Below are 21,416 nucleotides of genomic sequence, written 5' to 3'. Positions count from 1 at the left end.
CAGTATCCGTATACACTGCTATATACTACTATATACACCGCAGGAGAAATGCTAGCACAGGCTTCCAGTATCCATATACACTGCTATATACTACTATATACACCGCAGGAGAAATGCTAGCACAGGCTTCCAGTATCCGTATACACTGCTATATACTACTATATACACCGCAGGAGAAATGCCAGCACAGGCTTCCAGTATCCGTAGTTTCAGGTGCTGCACATCTCGTATCTTCACAGCATAGACAATTGCCTTCAGATGACCCCAAAGATAAAAGTCTAAGGGGGTCAGATCGGGAGACCTCAACTGGCCCACTATGACCAATCCACTTTCCAGGAAACTGTACATCTAGGAATGCTCGGACCTGACACCCATAATGTGGTGGTCACCATCTTGCTGGAAAAACTCAGGGAACGTGCAGCTTCAGGACATAAAGAGGGAAACACATCATCATGGAGCAATTTCACATATCCAGTGGCCTTGAGGTTTCCATTGATGAAGAATGGCCCCACTATCTTTGTACCCCATATACCACACCAGACCATCAATTTTTGTGTTCCAACAGTCTTGGAGGGATCTATTCAATGTGGGTTAGTGTCAGACCAATAGCGGTGGTTTTGTTTGTTAACTTCACCATTCACATAAAAGTTTCCTCATCACTGAACAAAATCTTCTGCGTAAACTGAGGGTCCTGTTCGCATTTTTGTTTTGCCCATTCTGCAGCACCTGAAACAACGGATACTGGAAGCCTGTGCTAGCATTTCTCCTGCGGTGTATATAGTAGTAAATAGCATTGTATACGGATACTGGAAGCCTGTGCTAGCATTTCTCCTGCGGTGTATATAGTAGTATATAGCAGTATATAGAGAAGAGGGTTGCATTGACAATCCAACACAATGGGCAGCACATTGAACACATTTTATAAGTGGTCAGAAACTTGTAAATAACTCATGAAAGAATAAAGTTATGTTAAAACCAAGCACATCATTGTTTTTCTTGTGAAATTCCCAATAAGTTTGATGTGTCGCATGACCCTCTTCCTATTGAAAAAACTAAAGTTGGATTCAAAATGTCCGACTTCAAAATGGCCGCCATGGTCACCACCCATCTTGAAAAGTTTCCCCCCTCACATATACTAATGTGCCACAAACAGGAAGTTAATATCCCCAACCATTCCCATTTTATTAAGGTGTATCCCTATAAATGGTCCACCCTGTATATCAGAATACATTGTATCAATATAGTGTTTCAATATAAATAGTTGCAAAACTATAACTCCCAGTTGCAAAACTATAACTCCCAGCATGCCCGGACAGCCTTTGGCTGTCCGGGCATGCTGGGCGTTGTAGTTTTGCAACAGCTGGCGGTGCACTGGTTGGGAAACATTGATGTAATATATCAGTATACATTTTATCGATCTAAATGGTATCACTCTACATTGTATCAACGAAATGTCTTAGAATATAATATTTCAATATCATGTTTTAGCATTTAATTTATCAGTAAAAATTGTAACAATATAAAAGTATCACTATAAATTGTATCATTACAATCGGACATGCTGGGAGTTGTAGTTTTGCAACAGCTGGAGGCACGATGGTTGGGAAACACCCATATAATGTTTCAGTATACATGGATCAATATAAATTGTATCACTCTACATTGTATCAACGAAATGTCTTCGAATATAATATTTCAATATCATGTTTTAGTAATTGTAACAGTATAAAGTACCTAGTACAATACGAAAGAATACAATACAAAAGAATACAAAAAGTATCAGCAAAATAAATAGAAATAAAAAAGAATACAATACAAAAGAATACAAAAAGTATCAGTAAAATAAATAGAAATAAAAAAGAATACAATACAAAAGAATACAAAAAGTATCAGTAAAATAAATAGAAATACAAAATAATACAATACAAAAGAATACAAAAAGTATCAGTAAAATAAATAGAAAATAAAGTCTCCGGATGTGGCATCTGTTCCCCTGGGCTCCGGTTATTCAGATGTGCACAGTGCCCTCATTCTCCAGTCACTGTAGGGATCCCCAGGCTGGCAGTGCCCGGGTACTTTCCTGGAAGTGGACCCGCCGCCTGTGCAAATGGCATTCGTTTCATCACGAATCGTCCTGACATCAAGTCACAGGCAGTCTCATCTCTCTCCCGTAAGCTGTGCCCCCCCCCCCCCTGTAAAAACGAGCTCTCTGACCCCATCCTGACCGGGCGCGGTGCCCACGTCCTCCCCGGTGTAATCCGGCGCCTGACCTCATTCCCCCCGCGGTGGCGTGCATTAGCAGGATGTGGAGAGGATGCAGAGCTGGTGTCTTGGTGCCCAGTGACATGCATATTAATGCTCTGCCAGTCTCTCCTCTCGGCACCTCTCGCTCATTACCCTCATAATCGCATTTTTAGCCTTTGCAATTAACACCAAGTTCTGGGAGCCAGCGTGCCAGCGTGCCCGCTCCCCCCCTGCCATACAAGCGCCCAAGCTCTTTGTCCGGCTCCCATGTGGCTGTGACGGAAGCCTTTGTCCTGGAAAAGCAGCTTCATTGTGCCGGCTGCATCCTCCCGCACATACAGAAGACTCTCCGCAGATACAGTACATCCATAGGTAACGGCTTTAGGGGGGGGGGAAACTGTGGGCTTAACCCTTTCATTGTCTGGACATTCTCTACCTTGACAACCAACCGTTAACTATAACTTGAAGCAATTTTCCCCCGACCTGTGGCTCTTACAACTCTGAGGGTTGTTCTTTTGTGAACTACAACTCCCAATATGCCCTGACTGCTTCCATGCTGGGAGTTGGTAGTTTTGCAACAACTGGAGCATTATATACTGCAGTGTTTTCAAACCAGTGTGCCTCCAGCTGTTGCAAAACGACAACTTCCAGCAAGTCCGGACAGCCGTTGGCTGTTTGGGTATGCTTAGAATCGTAGTTTTGCACCAATGCTGGGTATTGTGTTTTTGTAACAATTGTCCGGGCATGCTGGATATTGTAGTTCTGCAACAGCCTTTGGCTGTCTGGGCATGCTGGGAATTTTAATTTTCCAATAACTGTCTGGGAATGCTGGGAATTGTAGTTTTGCAACAGCTATTATTACTTAGGACAGTGTTTCCTGACCAAGGTGACTCCAACTGTTGCCAAACTTCAACTCCCATCATAACCCGGACAGCCTTTGGCTGTCCGGGTATGATGAGAGTTGTAGCTTGGCAACAGCTAGAGGCAGCCTGGTTGGGAAATATCTATATACTGCATTAAATGAATGTAATACTTTATTTCACCTGCGGAGGTGCTGCTGGGAATTTGATCACTTGCTGCTAAATTACACCACAGATCACAACTGGGGTCCGGAGCAATAATTATCAGAGCATGCTGGGAGATGTAGTGTTTCGAAAAGCAAAAGAGCCATGGGTTGGGAAACATTACTAACTAATGTGTAATACTTTATTTCGCCTCCGGAGGAGCTGCCTCAAATTTGAGTGCTTGCTGATAAATTCTCCAAAGATCTCAGAAAGCTGGACACTGCGTGGTGGGCTTATTACAGGAGACCCCTCGCACAATATGATCACCACATGGGGTCCTCCTGCTTAGACCAGAGTGCCTCCAGCTGTTGCAAAACCACAACTCCTAGCACTCCTGGGCAGCCTTGGGCTGTGATGTCTTTGGTGTGATGTATAAAGTTTATTTTTATAGACAGTGATGTCATCAATATGATGTATAAAGCTTATTTGTATACTGAGTGATGTCATCGATATGATGTATAAATGCCTTTGCTAATAAGTAATATTAATGATGTCATCGATATGATGTATGAAAGCCTTTTCTAATAGGTAATGATGTCATCCATATGATGTATATAAGCCTTTTCTAATAGGCAGTGATGTCATCGATATGATGTATATAAGCCTTTTCTAATAGACAGTGATGTCATCAATATGCTGTATAAAGCTTATTTGTATACTGAGTGATGTCATCGATATGATGTATAAATGCCTTTGCTAATAAGTAATATTAATGATGTCATCCATATGATGTATATAAGCCTTTTCTAATAGGTAGTGATGTCATCGATATGATGTATATAAGCCTTTTCTAATAGACAGTGATGTCATCGATATGATGTATATAAGCCTTTTCTAATAGACAGTGATGTCATCGATATGATGTATATAAGCCTTTTCTAATAGGCAGTGATGTCATCGATATGATGTATATAAGCCTTTTCTAATAGGCAGTGATGTCATCGATATGATGTATAAAAGCCTTTTCTAATAGGTTGTGATGTCATCGATATGATGTATGAAAGCCTTTTTTTAATAGACAGTGATGTCGATATGATGTAAATAAGCTTTTGCTAATAAGCAGTGATGTCATTGATATGATGTATATACGCTTTTGCTAATAGGCAGTGAGGTAATCAATATGATGTATATAAGCTTTTGCTAATAGGCAGTGATGTCATTGATATGATGTATAAAAGCCTTTGCTAATAGGCAGTGATGTCATCCATATGTATATAAGCCTTTTCTAATAGGCAGTGATGTCATCGATATGATGTATAAAAGCCTTTACTTATAGGCAGTGATGTCATTGATATGATGTATAAAAGCCTTTGCTAATAGGCAGTGATGTCATCCATATGTATAAAAGCCTTTTCTAATAGGCAGTGATGTCATCAATATGATGTATATAAGCCTTTTCTAATAGGCAGTGATGCCATCGATATGATGTATATAAGCCTTTTCCAATAGGTTGTGATGTCATCAATATGATGTATATAAGCCTTTTCTAATAGGCAGTGAGGTAATCGATATGATGTATCTAAGCCTTTGCTTATAGGCAGTGATGTCATCGATATGATGTATATAAGCCTTTTCTAATAGGCAGTGATGTAATCGATTTGATGTATATAAGCCTTTTCTAATAGGTTGTGATGTCATCGATATGATGTATATAAACCTTTGCTAATAGACAGTGATGTCGTCAATATGATGTATATAAGCCTTTTCTAATAGGCAGTGATGTCATCGATATGATGTATATAAGCCTTTGCTAATAGACAGTGATGTCATCGATATGATGTATATAAGCCTTTTCTAATAGGTTGTGATGTCATCGATATGATGTATATAAGCCTTTGCTAATAGACAGTGATGTCATCGATATGATGTATAAAAGCCTTTTCTAATAGGCAGTGATGTCATCGATATGATGTATATAAGCCTTTGCTAATAGACAGTGATGTCATCGATATGATGTATAAAAGCCTTTTCTAATAGGCAGTGATGTCATCGATATGTATATAAGCCTTTGCTAATAGGCTGTGATGTCATCAATATCATGTATATAAGCCTTTGCTAATAGGCTGTGATGTCATCAATATCATGCATGTTGGAAGTGAACAAATACATATTTCTAATAGTATAAATAATCGTGATGTCATCGTCCGTTCCTGATGCCTGACAGGTCTTGTAGACCAGTATTTCCCAACCAGGGTGCAGTAGTTTTACAACAGCTGGAGGCACCCTGGTTGGGAAACACTGATGTAGACAGATGTTCTGTGGATCGGGGCAGTGATGTACTTGTAGTGTTTCCTTACATATGAGGATGATATGAGGTCATCGGGCGGGCGCTCTGTATCTACTCACAAGGTTGGGATCGGCTTCACTTTGCTTATCTCTGAGTCTTTTCTAATGTAAATGAACCTATGATGGCGTCAGATCTGTACATTACATTTACTGCTTTATAAATCACTGAGTGGTGGCTTCTCAGTGTCTTGTACGTAAACAATGTGAATAATAAATATATACAGGTTGGTTGTTTTGTTTTTTAGGTAGAAACAGCGCCACCTTTGCCCATAGGCTGTGTCAGGTATTATTCACGTCTGATCACTACCAACAGACAAGGGTGGTACTGTATCAGGAAATTAAAAAAAGACTATTTTAGTTTAAGATCCACCATTATTGGGTATGATCTTCTCCAACGTATATGTGTTCATCGTGCCTTGTGGCATTACGCCATTGTTCCAGGACCCCAAGTGTTGTGAAATAGAGAGACTTTAAAGGTCCACTACGGTGGAAATTTTTTTTTTTTTTGGTGCCAGAAAGTTAAACAGATTTGTAAATTACTTCTATTAAAAAATCTTAATCCTTCCAGTACTTATTAGCTGCTGAATACTACAGAGGAAATTCTTTTCTTTTGGAACACAGAGCTCTCTGCTGACATCATGAGCACTGTGCTCTCTGCTGACATCTCTGTCCATTTTAGGAACTGTCCAGAGCAGCATATGTTTGCTATGGGGATTTTCTCCTACTCTGGACAGTTCCTAAAATGGACAGAGATGTTAGCAGAGAGCACTGTGCTCGTGATGTCAGCAGAGAGCTCTGTATTCCAAAAAGTAAAGAATTTCCTCTGTAGTATTCTGCAGCTAATAAGTACTAGAAGGATAACAATTCTTTAATAGCAGTTATTTACAAATCTGTTCAACTTTCTGGCACCAGTTGATAAAAAAAAAAAAAGTTTTCCGCCGGAGTACCCCTTTAAATATCAGTGTCAGATGTTGATACTATTAACTTGATAGTTCTTATACCTAAGTGTCAGTGTGCCAGGGTTCTACAAGGGTTGGTGCCACAACCTTCTGGCTCAAGTGTCCATAATTCTGAAACCCAAATTCCAGTCTTCTGTGGTCTTAGAAATGTGACTAAAGACTGTGCCATCCTACTTGTACCCGAGGGGTCAGTGATCTATTCTTTCGATTCTTAGTGTCCATAGCTCAAACACCAAAGCACCAATTTGCTATAGTCTTAGAGCTATAACTATAAAGTCTGCTATCCTACTGGCACCTAAAAGTTACTACACGATTCTTTTAGTTGTGTGTGTTTTAGTTATAAAACCCAAATGCCAAATCAATCTTTAATTGTCTTACAGCCATTACTATAGTGTTGCCATCTTACTGGCACCTAAAAGGGTTAGTGCTCAATTCTTATGGTCCCTGAAATGTCTACAGTTCTTATGCCCAAGTACAAATCACCTATGGACTTAGAATTATGTCTATAGAGTCTTCCACCCTACAGGTACTTAAGAGTAATTGCTTCTTTTCTTTGTTTCCTTAAAGGGGTATTCCAGGAAAAAAAACAAAATTTTTTTTTATATCAACTGGCTCCAGAAAGTTAAACAGATTTGTAAATTACTTCCATTAAAAATCTTAATCCTTCCAATAATTATCAGCTGCTGAAGTAGAGTTGTTCTTTTCTGTCTGGCAACAGTGCTCTCTGCTGACATCTCTGTCTCGGGAACTGCACAGAGTAGAAGAGGTTTGCTATGGGGATTTGCTTCTACTTTGGACAGTTCCCGAGACAGGTGTCATCAGAGAGGACTTAGACCGAAAAGAGCAACTCAACTTCAGCTATCATAAGTACTGAAAGGATTAAGATTATTTAATAGAAGTAATTTACAAATATGTTTAACTTTCTGGAGCCAGTTGATATATATATATATTTAACCCCTTAACGACGCAGGACGTATATTTACGTCCTGCGCTGGCTCCCGCGATATAAAGCGGGATCTCGCCGCGATCCCGCATCATATCGCGTCGGTCCCGGCGCTAATCAACGGCCGGAACCCGCGGCTAATACCACACATCGCCGATCGCGGCGATGTGCGGTATTAACCCTTTAGAAGCGGCGGTCAAATCTGACCGCCGCTTCTAAAGTGAAAGTGAAAGTGACCCGGCTGCTCAGTCGGGCTGTTCGGGACCGCCGCGGTGAAATCGCGGCGGCCTGAACAGCTGATCGGACACCGTGAGGGCCCTTACCTGCCTCCTCGGTGTCCGATCGACGAATGACTGCTCCGTGCCTGAGATCCAGGCAGGAGCAGTCAAGCGCCGATAATGCTGATCACAGGCGTGTTAATACACGCCAGTGATCAGCATAGGAGATCAGTGTGTGCAGTGTTATAGGTCCCTATGGGACCTATAACACTGCAAAAAAAATGTTAAAAAAAAGTGTTAATAAAGGTCATTTAACCCCTTCCCTAATAAAAGTTTGAATCACCCCCCTTTTCCCATAAAAAAAATAAAACAGTGTAAAAAAAATAAAAAATAAACATATGTGGTATCGCCGCGTGCGTAAATGTCCGAACTATAAAAATATATCATTAATTAAGCCGTACGGTCAATGGCGTACGCGCAAAAAAATTAAAAAAGGCAAAAAAAGCGTATTTTGGTCACTTTTTATACCATTAAAAAATGAATAAAAAGTGATCAAAAAGTCCGATCAAAACAAAAATCATACCGATAAAAACTTCAGATCACGGCGCAAAAAATTAGTCCTCATACGTGGAAAAATAAAAAAGTTATAGGGGTCAGAAGATGACATTTTTAAACGGATAAATTTTCCTGCATGTAGTTATGATTTTTTCCAGAAGTGCGACAAAATCAAACCTATATAAGTAGGGTATCATTTTAACCGTATGGACCTACAGAATAATGATAAGGTGTAATTTTTACCGAAATATGCACTGCGTAGAAACGGAAGCCCCCAAAAGTTACAAAATGGCGTTTTTTTTTTCGATTTTGTCGCACAATGATTTTTTTTCCCGTTTCGCCGTGCATTTTTGAGTAAAATGACTAATGTCACTGCAAAGTAGAATTGGCGACGCAAAAAATAAGCCATAATATGGATTTTTAGGTGGAAAATTGAAAGGGTTATGATTTTTAAAAGGTAAGGAGGAAAAAACGAAAGTGCAAAAACGGAAAAACCCTGAGTCCTTAAGGGGTTAAAAGTTTTTTTTCCTGGATAACCCCTTTAAGTGTCCTTAGTCCTAATACCCTAACATTAGTCTGCTATGGTCTTTGACCTATCACTATGTGTATTTGTCATCCTACTGGCACCTAGAAGTCACTGCCCAATTCGTCAGATTCCCCAAATGTTCATAGATCCAACACCGGAGCGCCAATCTTCATCTATGGTTTTAGAGTAACAATAATAGAGTTTCCTGTCCTGCAGGCACTAAAAAGGGTCAGTGCTTAAAGGGGTATTCCGGCCATAGATATCTTATCCCCTATCCAAAGGATAGGGAATAAGATGTCTAATTGCGGGGACCCGCTGGGGCGTAACGGCCCCAATAGACATAAATGGAGGGGGCGTGGCATCTTGTCTCCAGTCCCAAAAACACAGAGCTTTCCAAGACATAGAGCATAGAATGCGGGGGCTGCAGAGATCGCAAGGGGTCCCACCTTTGGATAGGGGATAAGATGTCTATGGCCAGAATACCCCTTTAATTCTTCTGGTTCTTCAAGTGTCCATAGTTCAAACACCCAAGCGCCAGTTTTACAGCCATAACTATAGAGTTTACCTTCACTCTGGCACCTAAAAGGGTCACTTCTTCTGGTTCCCCAAGTGGTCACAGTTCCAACACCCTAGTATCAATCTTTCTATGTCCATAGAGCTATTATTATTGACAACCAAACATTACAATCTGTGATCGGGGAGGGGCATGGGAACTATGGGGGTAGGGAAGGGGGGCATCACATGCCATAACTACTTAGCAATAACTTCAGGGGGACATCGGTAAGTAGAGTGTCTTCACTCCTCTTCTTTATTGACGTCCGGACTGTCCAAGATGGCATAGCCTCTCAGCAGGCTGTGGATCAACCTGTGGCAGTCCTTGACAGACATGTTCTCCTTTAAAGGGGTTGTGCGCTGCCCTGCCTTTCGGAGCTCCGCTCGCAGCGTCTGGAAGTTCATTACTCCGAATGCTGTGTGTGGGCTTCCTTGTTTGCGGCCGCCCCCTCGTGATGTCACGCCCGGCCCCTCGTGACGTCACGCCTGCCCCCTCAACGAAAGTCTATGGGAAGGGGGCGTGACAGCGGTCGCGCCCCCTTCCCGTAGACTTTTGTTGAGGGGGCAAGCGTGACGTCACGAGGGGCCGGGCGTGACATCACGAGGGGGCGGCCGCGAACTCGGAAGCCCGCACACAGCGTTCGGAGTAATGAACTTCCGTACGCTGCGAGCGGAGCTCCGAAAGGCAGGGCAGCGCACAACCCCTTTAAACAGTTCAGGCTCCAGGCCTTCTGGATGGCCTCCACGTCTTGAACCCCAGGGAAGAGTCCGTAAAGCATGATAAGCTGTTCCTGGGTACAGAGTTTCTAAGTTCGAGTTCCATGACGTTCAATGGAGCCTGTGCAAAGGGGCACTGCCAAAAGACGTTCAAAGATGTTTCCTCCACATAGGGGCACCGGGGCAGTACCGGAGATATTCCTACCTGGATGGCAGACAAGGTCTATTTCCATGATTAGCCTTGCAGAAGCCACATTGGTCCAAACAGTCCCTGCCGTGCCCTCAAGGAGCCCTGGAACAAGCTCCAGCAAGTCTTTAGCCATGATGATCTTGTAGATGGTCTTTGGCTTCCACAGGTCGGTCTTCAGTCCCTCCAGCTGGTGTAAAACCCAAGCGCTATGGTCCTAGGATTAGGATTATAGAGTTGCAGTTTTTGCTTGCGAATATAAGGACTCGTGCAAATGGCAGATTTACGGCTCTGTACAAGCATACAGAATACCTTCATAGTATGGCGCGGTACAATGAGTGGTACATTGTGTGCCGCTCTGATGTGTCATGTGACCTGATGTATGTTTGCAATAACCGGAGCGGTTGTAGCACTACATGGAATAGTATCATATCTCCTGATTTCATGTATATCCAGCTGCTCAGGTAACACAAAAATCTGAAATATGGGAAAATAATATGGTATAAAAAACACTAAAGCTCAAATAAAAGAAGTAAAAAAAAAAAAAACTACAAATTGACTAGTTCTCTGGATTTCTAAAGTTCTCTAGTTATTTCCTGCGTCTACAGTGAGAATCATTATATAGTGAAGGCAATCACGGGAGTCTGGGACAAACCCTAAATACCTCTTCATCATCCCGACAGGAGCATCCGGAGGATTTTTATTATTGTGCTTTTTTGCTTTACTAGAGTCCAAAAAATATATGCATGTGGGGGAGGGTGGTGTTCACTCCCAGCGTAGCCTGACAGCGCGGCATCTATCTCTAGAGGACCTGGGGGGGGGGGGGGGGGGGGGGCGCTGCAGGGATATAAACACTTTATGACGGTTCCCTGCAGATTACAGCTAATAGCTGGGGGGCCCTGAGATTGGCTCTTTGGGGGTGCGCTATTTTTTATTTTCATTAAGTAGTTGGGCTGCACGATATATATTGCGATCACATTGCGATATATTGATATGACCCCCTGGGAACATGTGCGATTACCAGCGATGGCTGCCTGGCACCATATTACACAAACCACCACATTAATTTTAACGCTGTCAGTGTTTCCCAACCAGGGGGCCTCCAACTGTTGCAAAACTACAACTCCCAGCATGCCCGGACAGCCAAAGGCTGTCCGGGCATGCTTGGAGTTGTAGTATTGCAACAGGTGGAGGCATGCTGGTTGGAAAACACTGTCCTAATTAATACTAGGGGTGCGGGGGAAACATCAAAAACCTAATACTCACCCAGCCCCTGGTCCCTGTAGGTCTGTGCTACCAACAATCTGCTGATTCCTGGACCTTTTCCGCTCAACCATTCAGTGGCTGCAGTGTTGTCATGTGTCAGGCCAATAACTGGCTGAGCAGGAAGGTCCTGTAAGTCCCATAAGACACCGGACTGCATGGAGGAGAACGAGGTCTGCGGCAGACCTACAGGGAACCGGGGCTAGGTGAGTATCATGTTTTTTTTTATGTTTCCCCCGTGTTTATGTTACCCCGGGACAACATTAATGGGGCAAATGTGGCAAGAGGGTGTGGACATAAAATGGGGAAGATGTGACAAGGGGGGGATGTGACTTTGGCTTCTGGACATGAAATGGGAGGATGTGACCTGCTACAGATGGGATGTCAATCATTTTGTCATTTTAACACCTTTGTCTGTGCACGTAGCTGGTTTTATTTTTGGATTATAAAAATTTTTCATACATTTTGGGCTGCATGTGTTGTACAAGTAAAAATAAATAAATAAATACATAAATAAATAAAAAATAAAAAAAACTTGGGGGGGGGGGGGGGGGGGGGGGATTTATGAAGCCATATACACCAGTTCTGTGATTTTTTTTTAATGCATTTTTATATCACTCTCACCTTTTCCTATTACATGTGAGTGGATCTTAATGAAAGGGAATGACCTCCAGCATCCTGACACTTCTTTCTTTTGTAATGCAAATAATAAAAAAAAATTATAATAATAATAGTACTTTTTTTTTTATAACAATGTAATGAATTATACAACATTGGACCATAAAAACAGTGGGTATGGTTCAGTATCTAAAAAAAATAAATAAATGGGACCGCGATGGGGTTTACAGTTAGGCCAGCTAAAGTGAAGATGTTATTGGCAAATTTCTTCTGGATAGCTAAATACATATCATTAAGATATTGGTTATATTACTTATTGGAGAAGTTGCAGTTTGCACAGTGACACTGTGTACATGGAGTATAAAATTATGTCTGGTTGTGAAATATATTCTGTACTACCCTACTAGGAGTTTACAGTGGCGGAGGGGGGAGTATCCAACATTGAAAACCCTTATTTATTAGCCAAGGGTAGAGTGGATACAAAGAGCTACTATATCTCCCTGGAGGACTCAGCATGGTCATCCATTACACAGATATCCTGTTGGTTTTATTAGGCACATGTTATACTTAAAGGGGTACTCCACTGCTTGACATTTTATCCCCTATCCAAAGGATAAGATGTCTGATTGCGGGGGTCCCACTGCTGGGGCCCACATGATCTCCGGGTTCCTGCTGCAGTAATCATGAAGTCACGGCCACGCCCCCTTGTGTCTTCACGCCACACCCCCTCTATTCATGTCTATGGGAGGACATGAATGGAGGGGGCAGGGCTGTGACATCAGGATCTCGACCTCCAGCGTTGAGCTTTCTGAACAAAATGAACCGGAGTACCCCTTTAATTTCCCCTCTGGATGTGCAGCAGGGAAATTGAACACTCATTGCCAGATTTCCTAGCAGATTACAGCTGATCACTGTGATTTCATGTAGTCAGTTCATAGTTGGGGGACAATTATAACCAGAAGTGATTGTCTAAAGTGGAGAACCCCTTTAAGTTTTTTTTTCCTTTATTGCAGCACGGTAGATATCTGTATTTTATGCTTTTAAGGTTACAGTCATTCCCTCTTATTACCTTGTTTTAGAATTCAAGGGCGAACAGAAAAATGAGTGACAATATGCAATTATTGGTAGAAGTAATGAATATAAAGTGAATTAAAAATGTAACATGCATATAAATTGATACATAATCTTTTAAATTTCTGCCAGTGTCTTAAAGAGTCTTCAATTTTCTCTCCTGGCAGTGCTCTGAGTGCATATTAATGGGCATCGACCACAATAAAGGATATATGCAGATTTGTAGTGACATCGGCCCGGGCCAGCTCTGCTCATTGTTATAGTAAAAGAGGGGAACCTGCAAGACTATCCTATAAAGGGGTTCAGGGGTAAGAACATGAAAAGGGAGTCTTCTTTTTCATTCGAAATAACACCACTCGTCTCTATGGGCTGTTTGTGGTATTGCACCTCAGCCCTATTTATTTCTGATGGCGTTCCAGATACATTCTGCACACAAGAGTGGTGCAATACCTTCTTAAAGGGGTATTCCAGGATTTTTTTTATTTGACTATGTTACAGGGGCTGTAAAGCTAGTCCATAATATAGTGTCTGTACCTGTGTTTCATGGTGTTCTCGCAATTCTTATGGGATTTTGCCCAAAATATTTATTTTTAACAGCATACAAATTGACTCAGGTCTCAGGTCTTCCCAGGTTGCAGTGCGTCAAAACATGACATCACTTGTCAGATGATGACAGGGAGCCTGTCTGCTTCAATGGGTGGAGCAACTGCTGAGGGGGAGAGAGATCATTTTGCAACAGCTGTAGGTTAGAAAACACTGGTCTTTTGGAATGGAATGCAGCTCATTTGTGTTTCAATGGATGAGGTGGCTGATGTGTGGGAAGGATGAAAGTTACCTCAAACTTACAAGAATGGAACTATGGGATGTGTAGTTTGTAGGGATGTAAGAAAAAATCGATTCTCGCGATAATCGCGATTTTTCATTTGCCGATACAGAATCGATTCAAAATATTTTTGAATCGATTCTTTTAGGGATGTGGAATTTTTAATAAAACGCACTTTATCTTACCTGCCAACGAGCCCGCGGAGCTCCGGTACACTCCGGTACAGGTGTTGGGTCCCCGGGCTGTATTCTTCTTACTTCCTGTTAGTCCGGCACGTCACATGGAGCTTCAGCCTATCACTGGCCGCAGCGATGTCCCGCCTCCGCTGGTGATAGGCTGAAGCTCCATGTGACGTGCCGGACTAACAGGAAGTAAGAAGAAAACAGCCCGGGGACCGAACACCTGTACCGGAGCTCTGGGGGCTCGTTGGCAGGTAAGATAAAGTGCGTTTTATTTTATTTTGCAGCCCGGACGGGATAACATGAGAAAAGTGCGCACCGGAGTACTAGATCGCCGCTGTCAAAGCTGACAGCGGCGTCTATTGGGATCTATGAATGCTCCCAGGTGGGCGATATATCGCGATGTATCGTCACCTAGACGGTATCGCGATATATCGCGATATATCGAATCGCCACACTGGTATCGCGATTCGAATCGAATCGCCAAATTCTTGGCGATTCACACCCCTAGTAGTTTGAGAACTAAATCCAACAGGAAATACCCAGTTCACAAAAATATAGCCTCAGTGTTACAGTGGGGATCAAAAGTTTGTGCACCCCAGGTAAAAATTTTTTATTAATGTGCATAAAGAAGCCAAAGAAAGAAGGAAAAATCTCAAAAAGGCATAAAATTACAGATTAGACATTCTTATAATATGTCAACAAAAGTTAGATTTTATTTCCATCATTTACACTTTCAAAATAACATTAAGCAAAAAATGGCGTCTGCAAAAGTTTGGGCACCCTGCAGAATTTATAGCATGCACTGCCCCCTTTGGCAAGTATCACAGTTTGTAAACGCTTTTTGTAGCCAGCCAAGAGTCTTTCAATTCTTGTTTGAGGTATCTTTGCCCATTCTTCCTTACAAAAGTCTTCCAGTTCTTTGAGATTTCTGGGCTGTCTGTCACGTACTGTTCTTTTAAGGTCTCTCCATAGATTTTCAATTATGTTGAGGTCAGGAGATTGTGAAGGCCATGGCAAAACCTTCAGTTTACGCCTCTTGATGTAATCCCCCGTGGATTTTGAGGTGTGTTTAGGATCATTATCCATTTGTAGAAGCCATCCTCTCTTTAACTGTAGCTTTTTCACAGATGGCATCAAGTTAGCATCCAAAATTTGGTGAAATGTTATTGAATCCATTTTTCCTTCTACTCGTGAGATGTTCCCTTTGCCACTGGCTGCAATACAACCCCAAAGCATGATTGATCCACCCCCATGCTTAACAGTTGGACAGAGGTTCTTTTCATTAAATTCTATTCCCCTTCTTCTCCAAACGTACCTTTGCTCATTCCGGCCAAAAAGTTCAATTTTAAACTCATCAGTCCACAGAACTTGTTTCCAAAATGCATCAGGCTTGTCTATATGTTCATTTGCAAAGTTCAAACGCAGATTTTTGTTGTGAGGATGTAGAAGAGGTTTTCTTCTGATCACTCTTCCATGAAGACCATATTTGTACAAGTATCTCTTTATAGTGGAATAGTGTACCACAACTCCAGTGTCTGCCAGATCTTTCTGGAGGGATTGTGCAGTCAAACGTGGGTTTTGAATTGTTTTTCTCACAATCCTGCGAGCTGTTCTGTCTGATATTTTTCTTGGTCTTCCAGATCTTGCTTTAACTTCCACTGTTCTTGATGACTGTCATTTCTTAATTACATTCTGAAAAGAGGATATTGACATCTGAAAACGTTTTGCTATCTTCTTATAGCCTTCTCAAGCTTTGTGAGCGTCAACTATTTTTAGTTTCAGATATCTAGACAACTGCTTAGAAGAACCCATGGTGCTGATTGTTGGGGCAAGGTCAGATGAGTCTGGGCATTTAAAACCTATGAGATTGACATTACCTGGTCTTCCCAGATGATGATTGAGAACAATCCATGACACTGGCAGGTCTCAGCTTTGCAAAGGGGGAAGTGCATGCTATAAATTCTGCAGGGTGTCCAAACTTTTGCAGACACCATTTTTTTGTTTTCTGTTATTTTGAAAGTGTAAATGATGGAAATAAAATCTAACTTTTGTTGACATATAAGAATGTCTGATCTGTAATTTGATGCCTTTTGGAGATTTTTCCATCTTTTCTTGGCTTCTTTATGCACATTAATACAAATTTTTACCTGGGGCGCCCAAACTTTTGATCCCCACTGTATGGTAATCTCACAACATAGCCATTTAGCCCCAAGACAAGCGCGGATCCTTCATAAGCATTTCCATTACTGTCTGGCAGGTACTTACTAAAATCACCTTATGGTCGATAACCCCTTTAATCCTAGACAACCCCTTTAAATAGTTTTCTCCAAGTCTTAAAGGACAACTGCAGCTCAATATACACTTATCCCCTATCTACAAGATAGGGGATAAGTGTTTGATCGTGGGGGGTCCGACCGCTGGGACCCCCCGAGATCTCCCTAACGTGGTGCCGCCATTAGCGCTCATAGTGAGCGTTATGGCGCGTAGCGTCGACCAAGAGATCGACGGTGATGCCCCGTCTCCTCCCCGTCCCCATACAGTTCTCAGAAGCCAAACTACAACCTCGTAATATGTTGACTACAACTCACAACATGCCCCCAGAGCATGCTGGATGTTGCAGTTCTGCGACATACGAAAGGCCGCATGTTGAAGACTATAGTTACCTGAATCAAGAAGGTCACTTCCATACATTTCGAGAGTTTTCCCGTAGCTAAAAGGAATATAGTGTTTCACATTGAGGATAAAAATTTATTTTCTATTGATAATGCCCTGTTAGCGCGGTTAAAGTGCTCGACTACCCTGCCAGAACCTTTCGTAATGCCGTATATTGACCGCGCTGAACAATGTGCGCTGTGTTCATTGAACATCTAATGGACTGGTACGTTGCTGGTCAATATTCAATTAGCTGCATTTTCCTGTGTTGTCCATGGCCCTGGTAGTGCTACAAGCACTTAATAATTTATTTTTGACATAATAGAAAATATGGATATGTGTTAAGCCTTGAAGTCAGGTTAGGATTGACAATGTGTCCATTATGACATCCGTCCTGGTGCATGAAACACGTGAATGTTGTGCGTCTGCTCCTTCTATTGAGCTACACAAAGAAAATAAAAGATTGTGTGTCATTGTTTTTTTTTTTTTTTTTTAAACCATTAATATGATTATTAGTATAGTCCTAACCATTATACAGAAAAAAATTCTATGTAACCTTCAAATATATATAACTTATCTTGCATTCTTTAGTTACATCCTGTATTATACTCCAGAGCTGCACTCACTATTCTGCTGGTGAGGGTCATTGTGTACATGCATTGCTTCTCCTGTACTGATCCTGAGTTATATCCTGTATTATACTCCAGAGCTGTACTCACTATTCTGCTGGTGAGGTCACTGTGTACATACATTGCTTATCCTGTACTGATCCTGAGTTATATCCTGTATTATACTCCAGAGCTGCACTCACTATTCTGCTGGTGGGGTCACTGTGTATATACATTACATTACTTATCCTGTACTGATCCTGAGTTATATCCTGTATTATACTCCAGAGCTGCACTCACTATTCTGCTGGTGGGGTCACTGTGTATATACATTACATTACTTATCCTGTACTGATCATGAGTTATATCCTGTATTATACTCCAGAGCTGTACTCACTATTCTGCTGGTGGGGGTCACTGTGTACATACATTACATTACTTATCCTGTACTGATCCTGAGTTATATGCTGTATAATACACTACAGCTGTTCTCACTATTCTGCTGGTGTAGTGTGTATATGCTGTGTTTTTTTTAAGTTTGTGATCCCTTCAAAAATTCTCCATATCTGCATAAATTTAACCTGACGCCACTGTGTGCATAGAGGTGTCAGACAGCTGGAGCGAGCATTCACAGATGGAGTGAGCGCTCGCTCTGTGAAGTCATGCTGGGCCATGTGCAAGTCTGGGACATAAGGGGTGCATGGGATCTCTGTGTGTAAGACACAGCAGTCCCAGCACTGACGTAGAGAGAATAGGTGTGGTGGCAACGGGGCATTGTGAACCCCAGCCACGCCTATCCGACTGTTGTTGACCGGCATAAAAATAGGATTTTTGGGCTGATAAAGTATGGAAAAGCGCAGCTAAAGGTTTGGCTGCATTGCATTTGTTTTCAACAGTAGTAGTCTGTGGGGGATAAATTGGTGACAGTTGCGCTTTTAGTCCTTCCACCACACTTCTCTTGCCATTCCAAAACTTTATCTATATCCTTCTTTGGTTGGATGACTTGTGTGCTTAGGGTTGTTGCCTTCCTGCACAACCCACATTCTTTTGAAATTATTTTTGCTTTGCATTTGTTACGCCGAGCGCTCCGGGTCCCCGCTCCTCCCCGGAGCGCTCGCTACACTCTCCTCACTGCAGCGCTCCGGTCAGATCCACTGACCCGGGGCGCTGCGATACCGCCTCCAGCCGGGATGCGATTCGCGATGCGGGTAGCGCCCGCTCGCGATGCGCACCCCGGCTCCCGTACCTGACTCGCTCTCCGTCGGTCCTGTCCCGGCGCGCGCGGCCCCGCTCCTTAGGGCGCGCGCGCGCCGGGTCTTTGCGATTTAAAGGGCCACTGCGCCGCTGATTGGCGCAGTGGTTCCAATTAGTCTGATCACCTGTGCACTTCCCTATATCACCTCACTTCCCCTGCACTTCCTTGCCGGATCTTGTTGCCATCGTGCCAGTGAAAGCGTTTCCTTGTGTGTTCCTAGCCTGTGTTCCAGACCTCCTGCCGTTGCCCCTGACTACGATCCTTGCTGCCTGCCCCGACCTTCTGCTACGTCCGACCTTGCTTCTGTCTACTCCCTTGTACCGCGCCTATCTTCAGCAGCCAGAGAGGTGAGCCGTTGCTAGTGGATACGACCTGGTCACTACCGCCGCAGCAAGACCATCCCGCTTTGCGGCGGGCTCTGGTGAAAACCAGTAGTGACTTAGAACCGATCCACTAGCACGGTCCACGCCAATCCCTCTCCGGCACAGAGGATCCACTACCTGCCAGCCGGCATCGTGACAGTAGATCCGGCCATGGATCCCGCTGAAGTTCCTCTGCCAGTTGTCGCTGACCTCACCACGGTGGTCGCCCAGCAGTCACAACAGATAGCGCAACAAGGCCAACAGCTGTCTCAACTGACCGTTATGCTACAGCAGTTACTACCACAGCTTCAGCAATCATCTCCTCCGCCAGCTCCTGCACCTCCTCCGCAGCGAGTGGCCGCTTCTGGTCTACGCCTATCCTTGCCGGATAAATTTGATGGGGACTCTAAGTTTTGCCGTGGCTTTCTTTCCCAATGTTCCCTGCACTTGGAGATGATGTCGGACCAGTTTCCCACTGAAAGGTCTAAGGTGGCTTTCGTAGTCAGCCTTCTGTCTGGAAAAGCCCTGTCTTGGGCCACACCACTCTGGGACCGCAATGACCCCGTCACTGCCTCTGTACACTCCTTCTTCTCGGAAATCCGAAGTGTCTTTGAGGAACCTGCCCGAGCCTCTTCTGCTGAGACTGCCCTGTTGAACCTGGTCCAGGGTAATTCTTCCGTTGGCGAGTATGCCGTACAATTCCGTACTCTTGCTTCAGAATTATCCTGGAATAATGAGGCCCTCTGCGCGACCTTTAAAAAAGGCCTATCCAGCAACATTAAAGATGTTCTGGCCGCACGAGAAATCCCTGCTAATCTACATGAACTCATTCACCTAGCCACTCGCATTGACATGCGTTTTTCCGAAAGGCGTCAGGAGCTCCGCCAGGATATGGACTCTGTTCGCACGAGGCGTTTCTTCTCCTCGGCTCCTCTCTCCTCTGGTCCCCTGCAATCCGTTCCTGTGCCTCCCGCCGTGGAGGCTATGCAGGTCGACCGGTCTCGCCTGACACCTCAAGAGAGGACACGACGCCGCATGGAGAATCTCTGTCTGTACTGTGCTAGTACCGAACACTTCCTGAGGGATTGTCCTATCCGTCCTCCCCGCCTGGAAAGACGTACGCTGACTCCGCACAAAGGTGAGACAGTCCTTGATGTCTACTCTGCTTCTCCACGTCTTACTGTGCCTGTGCGGATGTCTGCCTCTGCCTTCTCCTTCTCTACTATGGCCTTCTTGGACTCTGGATCTGCAGGAAATTTTATTTTGGCCTCTCTCGTCAACAGGTTCAACATCCCAGTGACCAGTCTCGCCAGACCCCTCTACATCAATTGTGTAAACAATGAAAGATTGGACTGTACCATACGTTTCCGCACGGAGCCCCTTCTAATGTGCATCGGATCTCATCACGAGAGGATTGAACTTTTGGTCCTCCCCAATTGCACTTCTGAAATTCTCCTTGGACTTCCCTGGCTTCAACTTCATTCCCCAACCCTGGATTGGTCCACTGGGGAGATCAAGAGTTGGGGGCCCTCTTGTTCCAAGGACTGTCTAAAACCGGTTCCCAGTAACCCTTGCCGTGACTCTGTGGTTCCTCCAGTAACCGATCTCCGTAAGGCCTATATGGACTTTGCGGATGTTTTTTGCAAAAAACAAGCTGAGACTCTACCTCCTCACAGGCCTTATGATTGTCCTATCGACCTCCTCCCGGGCACTACTCCACCCCGGGGCAGAATTTATCCTCTGTCCGCCCCAGAGACTCTTGCCATGTCTGAATACGTCCAGGAAAATTTAAAAAAGGGCTTTATCCGTAAATCCTCCTCTCCTGCCGGAGCCGGATTTTTCTTTGTGTCCAAAAAAGATGGCTCCCTACGTCCTTGCATTGACTACCGCGGTCTTAATAAAATCACGGTTAAGAACCGCTACCCCCTACCCCTCATCTCTGAACTCTTTGATCGCCTCCAAGGTGCCCACATCTTTACCAAACTGGACTTAAGAGGTGCTTATAATCTCATCCGCATCAGAGAGGGGGATGAATGGAAAACGGCATTTAACACCAGAGATGGACACTTTGAGTATCTGGTCATGCCCTTTGGCCTGTGCAACGCCCCTGCCGTCTTCCAAGACTTTGTTAATGAAATTTTTCGTGATCTTTTATACTCCTGTGTTGTTGTATATCTGGACGATATCCTGATTTTTTCTGCCAATCTAGAAGAACACCGCCAGCATGTCCGTATGGTTCTTCAGAGACTTCGTGACAATCAACTCTATGCCAAAATTGAGAAATGTCTGTTTGAATGCCAATCTCTTCCTTTCCTAGGATACTTGGTCTCT

At 43.4% G+C, this 21,416-nt stretch overlaps 1 protein-coding gene across 2 annotated transcripts in view; it reads left to right on the top strand.

Moving 5' to 3' along the window:
• DISP3 (dispatched RND transporter family member 3) overlaps positions 1-21,416 on the top strand; it is a 170,648-nt gene that overhangs the window by 15,480 nt on the left and 133,752 nt on the right. Inside the window, exon 1 of one of the 2 annotated variants that reach the window (XM_056544642.1) lies at positions 2,249-2,616. The exons of the other annotated variant lie outside the window; for it this stretch is intronic. The gene's annotated coding sequence lies outside the window, so the exon portion shown is untranslated. Of the gene's footprint in view, positions 1-2,248; positions 2,617-21,416 lie in introns of those variants that run through there. 2 annotated transcript variants of the gene reach the window in all.

The sequence above is a fragment of the Hyla sarda genome, chromosome 10, assembly GCF_029499605.1.
Source record: "Hyla sarda isolate aHylSar1 chromosome 10, aHylSar1.hap1, whole genome shotgun sequence".
NCBI classification, from domain to species: domain Eukaryota; kingdom Metazoa; phylum Chordata; class Amphibia; order Anura; family Hylidae; genus Hyla; species Hyla sarda.
Note: the sequence above shows the minus strand (reverse complement) of the source record. Positions and strands in the feature narration are given on the sequence as shown.